Source organism: Gossypium arboreum, chromosome 12 (genome assembly GCF_025698485.1).
Source record: "Gossypium arboreum isolate Shixiya-1 chromosome 12, ASM2569848v2, whole genome shotgun sequence".
NCBI lineage: Eukaryota > Viridiplantae > Streptophyta > Magnoliopsida > Malvales > Malvaceae > Gossypium > Gossypium arboreum.
In genome coordinates this window covers 74,088,199-74,098,537 of record NC_069081.1, presented here as the reverse complement: position 1 = coordinate 74,098,537, position 10,339 = coordinate 74,088,199, and positions in this window count along the sequence as shown.

Genomic DNA, 10,339 nt, shown 5'->3' with positions numbered 1-10,339 from the left:
ATAACCCGTCAAAAGGTCAGTACCAAAACACTTACCATCACAAACACAGTGTTCCAAAATGTCATTAAGCTAACACCTCAATACGTACAAAATTAGTCACACATGTAAAGTCAACTAGACAGAATATCGACAAATGAACTTACACCCAATCACTTAACCATATGCGCATGAATGCAGTAAAGTAGAAAAGAAACCCACCCATCCAACCAAACACCTATCCGTCCCTCGATCACACCCCAAAAGAGCTGTTTAAGGTCATCCAACCAAACACACCACATAGGATCTCGAAAGGCCCATCCAAGCCTACACACCATGTATGTGGACTACGCCATCGAGATAATATCGCAGACAAGGTTGGCGTATATGCGATCTGATGCATTGCGATAAACTCTCAGACCAATAAGATGCAGTTAAACTGCCAGATAAAAAACATTCTTTCTTCTCTTCACAACCCAACCCAAAAAGACCAATGCAAATGCAAAATGCACACCATTCAAAGACAGACTTACAGAAACATAATACGAAATAAAAAATGCACACATTCAAATGCCCAGAATCAGAACCAGATATAACATAACATCAATTAACACTCAAATGAATTGCTTAATTAGCGCTATGATCACAAATAACACACAAATCCAGGCCGAAACAAAGTCTCGACCACCCTTACTAAGACCTAGCCAAAGGTCGAAACACATAGAATCATAATCAGAAAAAAAACAGGCACAGTACAAAAATTGGCGAAATAGGGCCACACGGCCGTGTAGAAGTGCCCAGGCCGTATGGCGGTCTACATGCCTATGTGAAGACCACAGACGCCCATGTGAACAACCCGTGTAACTCACTGTCCAAAAGTGTTAAAAATTAAAACCAGAGGACATATGGCCGTATGGAGATTTCACAGGCCAGTGTGGGGACACATGCCCGTGTTGCCAAGCCGTGTGGTACCAAAATCATCGAAAACCTTAAATTCCCAATTGAGCACGACCATGTGGACCACCCGTGTAACACCCCTCACCCGTATTTATCGCTGGAATAATAACACCCCTTACCCGTATCCGATGCCGGGACAGGGTTTGAGGCATTACTGAACTTAAACGTAAACTAACATACAAATTTAAAACTTTTCAATCACATGCAAATTGTCCCTTATAAAGGCCTAAGAGGCCCAAAACATACGTTGGGAGTGGTTCAGAGTAAAGAGAAAACTTTCGAAACTTCTACTACACTTAGAAAATTTTTCATACTTTGGAGAGTCACACACCCGTGTGGCTTGGGACATGCCTGTGCCCCCAGCCTGTGTAACTCTCTGACTATGACATCATCAACAAAATAAGCTCACACGGCCAAGTCACATACCTGTGTGCTTAGGCTGTGTGCGATTTAAATTCTCGAAATTAAGTGCAGACTTCACACAGCTTGGGTACACGCCCATATCTTGAGGCCGTGTCCTCCATATGGCTGAGACACATGGCTGTATCTCTGCCCGTGTGTTTACTACTCGGTATTCTGTTTGCATTAATGAGGGTACAGGGGACACAAGGCTTGATCACATGCCTATGGGGCAAACCGTGTGTCACACACGGCCTAGACACATGCTCGTGTGTCTAACCGTGTGGACAATTTCTAGGCTATTTTCCAAGCCATATGCCACCTTTAAACACTCACATACTTACACACACTTCATGGCATGCAACATGGCAGATTTGAATACTCAAGCATCCACATTCATGGTTAAATTATGACTTGATAATGTTAACAAATCACCTATTCAAACTATCATGCTTTCATATGGCATTCCACACCAATTTCATATTTGTCTATCATCTTTACTAACCTATTTTCAAGTTACACACTTGCATCTCCTTTATTGTCATGCACATTAATTCATATTTCATGCACCAAACATACATGCCATCCATCACACTCATTAACTATATGTAACACCCCGAACCCGAGACCGTCGCCGGAGTCGAACACGAGGTGTTAACAGACTTCAAACCACTTATTGAGAATTTCCCAGACAAACTGCCAATCTGTGTACTAGTCGCTTCAAAAATCATAACTTGAGTTTTACAACTCGAAAATCAGTTTCGTAATTTTTCCCTGAAACTAGACTCATATGTCCATCTACAAATTTTTTTCTAGAATTTTTGGTCTAGCCAATTAATACAGTTTATTAGTTAAAGTCTCTGATGTTACAGGGGTCGACTACACTGACCTTCGTGCGTTACAACTGGAATAACTCCCTGTGTAGGGCTTCAATACTGATGCCGTTTGTTTCTATAGAAACTAGACTCAAAGAGGAATTCATACATATATGGTATGACTCCTAACTATCTCTGGTTAATTTATAATGAATTTTCAAAGTCGGAACAGGGAATTCAGAAACCGTTCTGGCCCTGTCTCACGAAAACCCGAACATCTTTTAACATACAACTCATATGACCGTTTCGCTTCTTCCGTATGAAAATGGATTCATCAAGGTTCATTTACATAATTTATTCACTATTTAATTCCATTCGTACTATTTTTAGTGATTTTTGACATCCACGTCACTGTTGCTGCCAGCATCTATTTCTAGGGCAGACTTTCTCTAACACATAGTTTCTATGATTCAACCACCCCTTTTTCATATATAGTCCAAAATATAATCATGATGGCCCATTCTAATGGCTGGTCGTTGCCAAACATTTTCGTACTTCTTAATGAGCATATACATACCAAATGATTATAACATTATGCTCAAAACATTTATAAGCCATTTTTGCATGGCTATTCAAAATATTTACATACCAAGTTCAAACAAACATAATAGCCTATACATGCCGAAATGTACTCCAAGACCAACTACGAAGAAAATATCAAAAGTTGTTAGCCGGTGTGATGACTTCGATGACGGTCCCGAATACGCAAAAAGTCGAGTTCAAGAAACCTAAAATAGGTGCCAAGCAAACACCGGATGAGTATATAACTCAGTAAGTCATAAGCAATGCACTACCAATCATTAATAACATTATCGCAAGAGGAAACAAAATGGAACGAGGCTAATTACTCCATTCAAACCGAACTATACCATAGTTCCTTAGACCTTTCGACTCAATCACATACAAGTTACACATTCACATTCCATATACTAATCAATAGGATATTTGAAGCATTTTTATACACCATTTTGTTTTCGTCACAATCATACATCTACATGACCTTTCACTCATTCCACGATAATTCTTATGTACGTGACTTCAATTTACATTGTCACATAGGTTCAAACTTACCAAGCTCAACCCCAAATATAATCATAGCGCCTATTAGCCATGAACTCAAGGCACTTACCCGATCCGCTGTCCGTGATCAACTTAATAGTGTCGCACACTCAGTGTCAATAGTGATTCAAAAGCATATAGTGAGTCCGCACACTTAGTGCTATATAATCAACTCGCACACTTAGTGCCATATGATCAAATCGCACACTTAGTGCTGTACAAGTTTTAAACCCGCACACTTAGTGCCATTCTCATGATCACAAATGTTTATACCCGCACACTTAGTGCCGAAATCAACAACTCAATACATCTCACCTCTTTTCCTTTCATTCAATACCTCCATCACCACATACACACATGTATATAAATTCATCATTCCTTTCGGCATAATTACATAGACATTATGTCTATTCAAATCAATACAAAATATATGCTTAGTGACTTACCTTGTGTTGGGTAAAACAGTCCAAGTCGGCTACTTGATGACCTTCGTCTTTCCCTTGCTTGATTCTCCTTCTTTAACTCCTTGAGCTTAATCAATAAATCAACTAGTTTAACCATCTTGCTAAACATTCATAATTCAATTACACATGCATATGTATGTTTGTATATTCGGCAACCATCCTCACTTATTACCCATTTAGTCAACAATCTAAGCCAAGATAAGGCTTCAATATGGTTGCCTCTAACCGAATACATGCACACCAATCTACTTCATTTGGCCGAATATGCATGTCTATGTTGAGGCCAATTTTACACTAATACTACACAAAAAACAGCATACATTTTACTAACTAACGATTACATATTGTAGCTCAATACACATCTCTCATTTACTTCATAACCAAACAACATCACAAGCAAATATACACCTTAAAATAGTATATGTGTCATACCAATTCATCATGTGCAAACATATATTCATGTAGGTGCAAGGGCGAATCTCAAGTTGTTTATATCCAAATATAAACACATATCCAAAGCTCAAATCTTACCTACCATGCAACATGCATGAATCATACTCATGGATATACCATGACCGAATACATCACAACACCATAATTTTGGTCATGATTAAGCAAAGAACTTAATGTCTTACTCAAAATACTAAAAGAAAGTCCAAGAGCCATCAATCCACCATCACATGTATCATTATCAAGCTTGATATTTAGCATGCAATGGCATTAACACCACATTTACTTTGGCCGAATTTCATTCCCATGACATAGCAAAGATTTGAACCATGGGCTTCCAAGAACATCAAGCTAGCAACTAAAACATGCATGAATCTCAAACATACCTTAATCTTGATGCAAGTATAGCCAATCTCTTTCTAATCCTCTTCCAAAACAAACATGAAGCAAAATTCCTTCCTTCCTCTAGTACTTTCGGTCAAGAGAGAATGAAAAGATGGATGAACAATTTTTTTTCTTTTTTCTTCCACAATGCACGGCAATGGGGGGTTTCACTCACACACACACATTTTTTTTTCTTTCTTTATTACCCATACTCATTTGTTTATTGTTTCTCCCTAATGCACCAACAAAACATGTTTCATGACATGTTTAGCCCATGATTCCTTGTCATGGCCGGCCACTACAACTTGGGGAGGGGAATTTGACATGCAAGTCCTCCCCTTTGACTACATGCACTATTAGGTCCTTATAGATTAGCCTTTCACTTTTCAAAAGTGTCACACAAGTCCTACTAACTGAATTCACATGCAATCGGCTAAATCGGAACTTGAAATTTTCACACATTCATAATTACATATTCTAGACAATAAATATTACATTCAAACATTTCGGTGACTCGGTTTAGCGGTCCCAAAACCACTTCCCGACTAGGGTCAATTTTGGGCTGTCACACTATAAGCAGCCATAACCACATTAAAGCCTAAGTACATTTGCATGCATGCACCAATAATTTGGGTTACAAGCCAATAATCAATATGAGCCACCTCTAATGGCCATATACAAAATAATCATAATACCTTCATGAGCCAACACATTTGGCTAATCAATATGACACATAACAAAAAGACCAAATCCCTATACATGTCATACTCAAAATGTTGAGACTAATTATACCCAAATATCCAATTGATAGTGTGATCGAGCCTCCAATGCCTTTCTATCCCTGAGCTAGCTTTGCGATACTATGAGAAAATAGAAAATAGAGGGGAGTAATCATAAAGCTCAGTAAGTTCACATGCAAATAAATAGAAACATAATCACACACACACACATACACACACACATATATATATATATATATATATATATAAATACCAATGACATAACATAGTTTACTTATGTGTTATCATAAATTCAAAGGCTTAACTTACAGAACTTCAATCTTACCAAAAGTTCATCACATACCAAGCTCATTCATATAAGTTTTTTTTTGTACATATCTGTACCAACTCGTAACACATTGTCACATTTCCTCATCATTGACTTACTTGTCGAATAACTCACAGGTTTACCTTTTAAACTCTCAGAATACTATCGGATACACGGAAAGCTTGCACATAGTACCTCATACGTAGCCACTTGGTACCTCATATCACATATCACACATTGCTCGCTCTCGAGCTAATCACGGGCTTGCTCACACAAGCTGATAGTCAGGACGTAACTACTCAGGCTACTCACACAAGCTGACAGGTACCTGCAACACATGCCGGGCTACCCAGCCACTGGTAGAACGTACAAGACTAGCACTCGGATTCACATAATCACATATACACATAATTTCATGAGCTCATAATCACATAGTTCCTAGTGACATGTCACATTGTATCCTACATTATTCCTAAGGTTCAAACAAGATTTTCTCGATAACGCATATTCCTCGAACTCATTCACAATGTCATGTTCATAGGTAATAAAGTTGTTTATACACTCGTCATAATAATTAAACATAGAGATTCATACATAAATAAAACATTCAAACATGAAATATCATTGCATTATTTACATATGAACTTACCTCGGTACAAAATATGGACAATTAATTCGATTTAGTCCAAAATCATGTTCTTTCCCTAGTCTAGGTCCGAACTCCGTTTTTCTTGATCTATAATAGCAAATTCAGCTCATTTAATCATCACATTATTCAAATTAGTCCAAAAACTATATTTAGGAAAAATTAAAATTTTACCCCTAAACTTTCACATTTTACACTTTGGTCCCTAAGCTCGTAAAATGAAATGTGTCCAATTTCATTGTTACCCAAGCCTAGCCGATTCATATTCCCTCTTATAACAGCCCACAGTTTTCATCAAATCACATTTTTAACACCTATTTTTACATGTTTTACAAACAAGTCCTTTTTGGTATTTTCATGAAAAAGCACTTAGAAAAATATGTTTATCATGCATCAAGCCTTCATATTCTTCCATTAAACATCAAAATACAAACATTTCACCCATGGGTCAAATTTCATACATAAAGCATAGCTCAAAATATGGCTAGAAATGGATAGATCATGCTTTAAGGACTTCAAAAATGCAAAGAACATAAAAAACAAGGCTAGGATTAACTTACTTTCAAGCTTGAAAAGTTGAAAAACCCTAACTATGGAGAGCTTGAGAATTTTGACTATGGCATGGAGAAGATGAGTAAATTTTTGCTTGACTTTTCCCTTTTTATTATCTTATTAACCAAATGACCAAAATGCCCTTTTCATTAAACTTCAAAATTTATCCATGCATGCCCATTTTTGTCCATAAAAATAAAAATTGGGCAAATTTCTATTTAAGGACCTCTAAATAATAATTCAAAGCTATTTCATACCAAAAGCTTCTAGAAACACATACATTGCAACTTATTCAATTTAGTCCTTAAAGTCAAATTGGACATTTTAGGCATAGAATTTCTTTATGAAAATTTCACATAAACATGACATCATATCATGGACCATCAAATAATTATAAAATATTTATTTCTATTTTGGATTAGTGGTCTCAAAACCACTGTTTCGACTGGGGCCTTAATTCAGGATGTTACATACGGAGTGTTACTGGACTCACAGTACAATTAAACATTCATTTGACATACATTTTTTGAATTTCTAAACATGCTTTGGAAGTGGTTCAGAACTAAACTGATAACTTATAATTTTTTTATGAAACTTATAAAATTTTCCTTAAAACAGGGGACACACGCCCGTATGGCCAAGCCGTGTGTCTCACACGGCCATCAGACACGCAAGTGTCACAGGCTGTGTAGACATTCGAAATGGGAGCACATGGTCGTGTCCCAGCCCGTGTCTGGCCCCGTGTAACTCTCTGACTTGGGTCACACAGCCAACACACATGCTCGTGTGCCCTAAAAGTGGCCACACACGACCGTGTGCCAGGCTGTGTGCTAGGCTATACCAAACCTGTGCCATACAACCAGGCCACACGCCCGTGTGTGAGGCCGTGTGGAGCATACTGACTTAATCTCAAAATCAACACCAGGAGAAACATGACCATGTACTTGACCGTGTGTCACATACGGCTAAGACACAAGTCTGCGTCTCCGCCTGTGTGGACAAAAATAGGCTATTTACCAAACCATTCACATATCCATCCATGAACTCAAAATATCAACCATATATGCATATAAAAAAATTCACCAAATTAAGCCAACTCTCATAGTTAAATTTACAAACCGAAACATATATATTTATAATACATTACAAATATCCAAGATCATTATCAACTCATAATCAAAATGACTTAAAATGCCTATACATGCCATATACTTAAATACCAAAGTTCATAGGTACCAAAATATAGGTGGATAGTGTGACGATGTGTAACACCCTTAACCCGTATTCTTAACCAAAATAGGGTTATAAGGCATTACCAATCAATACACATCATTCACAAACATTAACGTATTTCAAAAATAAAATACATTCACCTCAATCATATTGTCCCTTCTAAGGTCTTACGGGACCTTAAAACATGCTTAGAAGTGGTTCGGGACTAAACTGATAACATTCACAAACTTTGAGAAACTTACAAAATTTTTAAATTTTTTAGGGCCACACGCCCGTGTGAACAGGCTGTGTGTCTTACACGGCTACCAGACACGCCCGTGCCACAAGCCGTGTGAAAACAAGACATGCAAATTGACTTGCACCATATGGTTGAGTACACGCTCGTGTGCCAGGCCGTGTGAAATCTAAAGGGGTTATTTACTTAGGCCACACGGCCGGCCACACCCCCATGTGCCAGCCTGTGTGCCATACACGGCCAGTAGACACGCCCGTGTGTTTAAGCCGTATCAAAACTGTAGGGTATACTGACTTTAATTCAAAGGGTACCCCAGGGGACACATGGCCGTGTAACATGACCGTGTGTCCCACATGGCTAAGACACATACCTGTGTCTCTACCCATGTGGACAAAAACAGGCCATTTTCCAAGCTAATTTGCCACATGTAATGCCCCAAAATGTGGGTATTTATTTTTTTGTGTTGTATTGCATAAATGTATGTTTGCTTCAGTGGTTGGGTGTCCTGAGGAGTGTTGGAGAGGTCCTGAGTTCAAGACATGGCTGGTACAAAATTTTGTTTTGGCTTGAATAAACTTTGACTCCTGTTGGTGAGATTCTTAATTAAAGTGGGAAGAATGAGTCATAAAAAGCTTATTGGATCAAGGGATAGGTGCATGCAGCTTCTGTTAGGAGACCTGGGTTCGAATCCTATTGCACACAAAAGGTATACATTTTGCTGCTATGCCATGTTAGTGGTTGATTGGCAGTGGAACATTAGAGTTGGTGGGCGGTTGGAGTGTTTAAGGGGGAGTGGTGTAGGTAGTCAAATTTTAGGAGGGGATTGTAAAGAGATTGGAGGAGAGGATTAGGGGGAGTTGAGGTGAGAGAGGGAGAAGTGCTGAATTTGGACTCTAGGCACTCAAGGGGAATCAGTTTGTGTAGGGGAAATCGACTTAAGGTAAGTATTGAGACTGTGCACTTTTGGTTTTGTCCCTCTCGATTTCTTTCGCTTTCCATTACTTTTCTTTGCGTTTTTGGTTGTTGGGGTCTTTTCAGCATATCTCTTTAGCCAATTCTTGCTTGGGGTTTTTGAGGCATTACCTTTTACCTATCCCAATTTTTGTTCATTTACCTACTCTTTCACAAATCTTTTTCCCTTATTGTTCTTATAGCCGAACATTGTTTTGTTCCATCAACCTTCTTCCTAGTCTTCATTGCCATTCTCTTCTACTTTCCTACTTTCTTAAGCCTTGGTGGTTTACCCTCCCATCTCTCTCTTTAGATTTAGTTCTCTCTCTCCCTTTCACTCAATGACTTTTGCGTTGGCTAAACATCGGTTGGTAGGTCCCTATTATCTCTTCTCTTTTGAATAGTGTCTCCTCTTCTCCCTAAATGCTGATTTCTATCACTTTTCTCGTGGGTCATGGTATTTTTTATTTCGGGTTGTAGTTTTACTCGTGGAGTGAAGAAGTTCTCTGGGATTTCAAGAACGATCGGAATCTTCCTCTCGTCTCTTGTTCTAAGGTAACACTATTCGTTGGTATTTTATTGAACTGAGGCACTTTGGTTTTGGGGTTCTTGATCTTGGCCGAATATTCCTATCCATGATTTTTTAGGTTGTTATACGATGTTCAACCCTTGTGTAAGCAATATGTTTGTGACAACCCTAATTTGGCCCTAGTCGAAAAGTGGTTTTGGGACCACAAAACCGAGTCATAAAAATAATTAACCGTTATAATCTATGCTTACTGTATGTGTACATGCACGTGTAAAAGTTTCATGTTTTAATTTGGTCAATTGTATGTGAAATTATTAAATAGGACTTATGTGAGAAAATTTTGAAATGTGATAGGTTAATCTTAAGTGGCCTATTAATGCATGTGACAAAGAGGATGGACTTGCATGTCAAATATTCATTTTATTTAGGTAGTGGCCGGCTATGATGATATGTTATATGTTATATATGTATTATTTAATTATAATGGCTTTATAATTTTAATTTAGTAATGAATTAATAAAAAGAAAATGGGTGATGAAAACAAAGCTTCACATTTGTTCTTCTAGGCCGAAATGTAAGAGA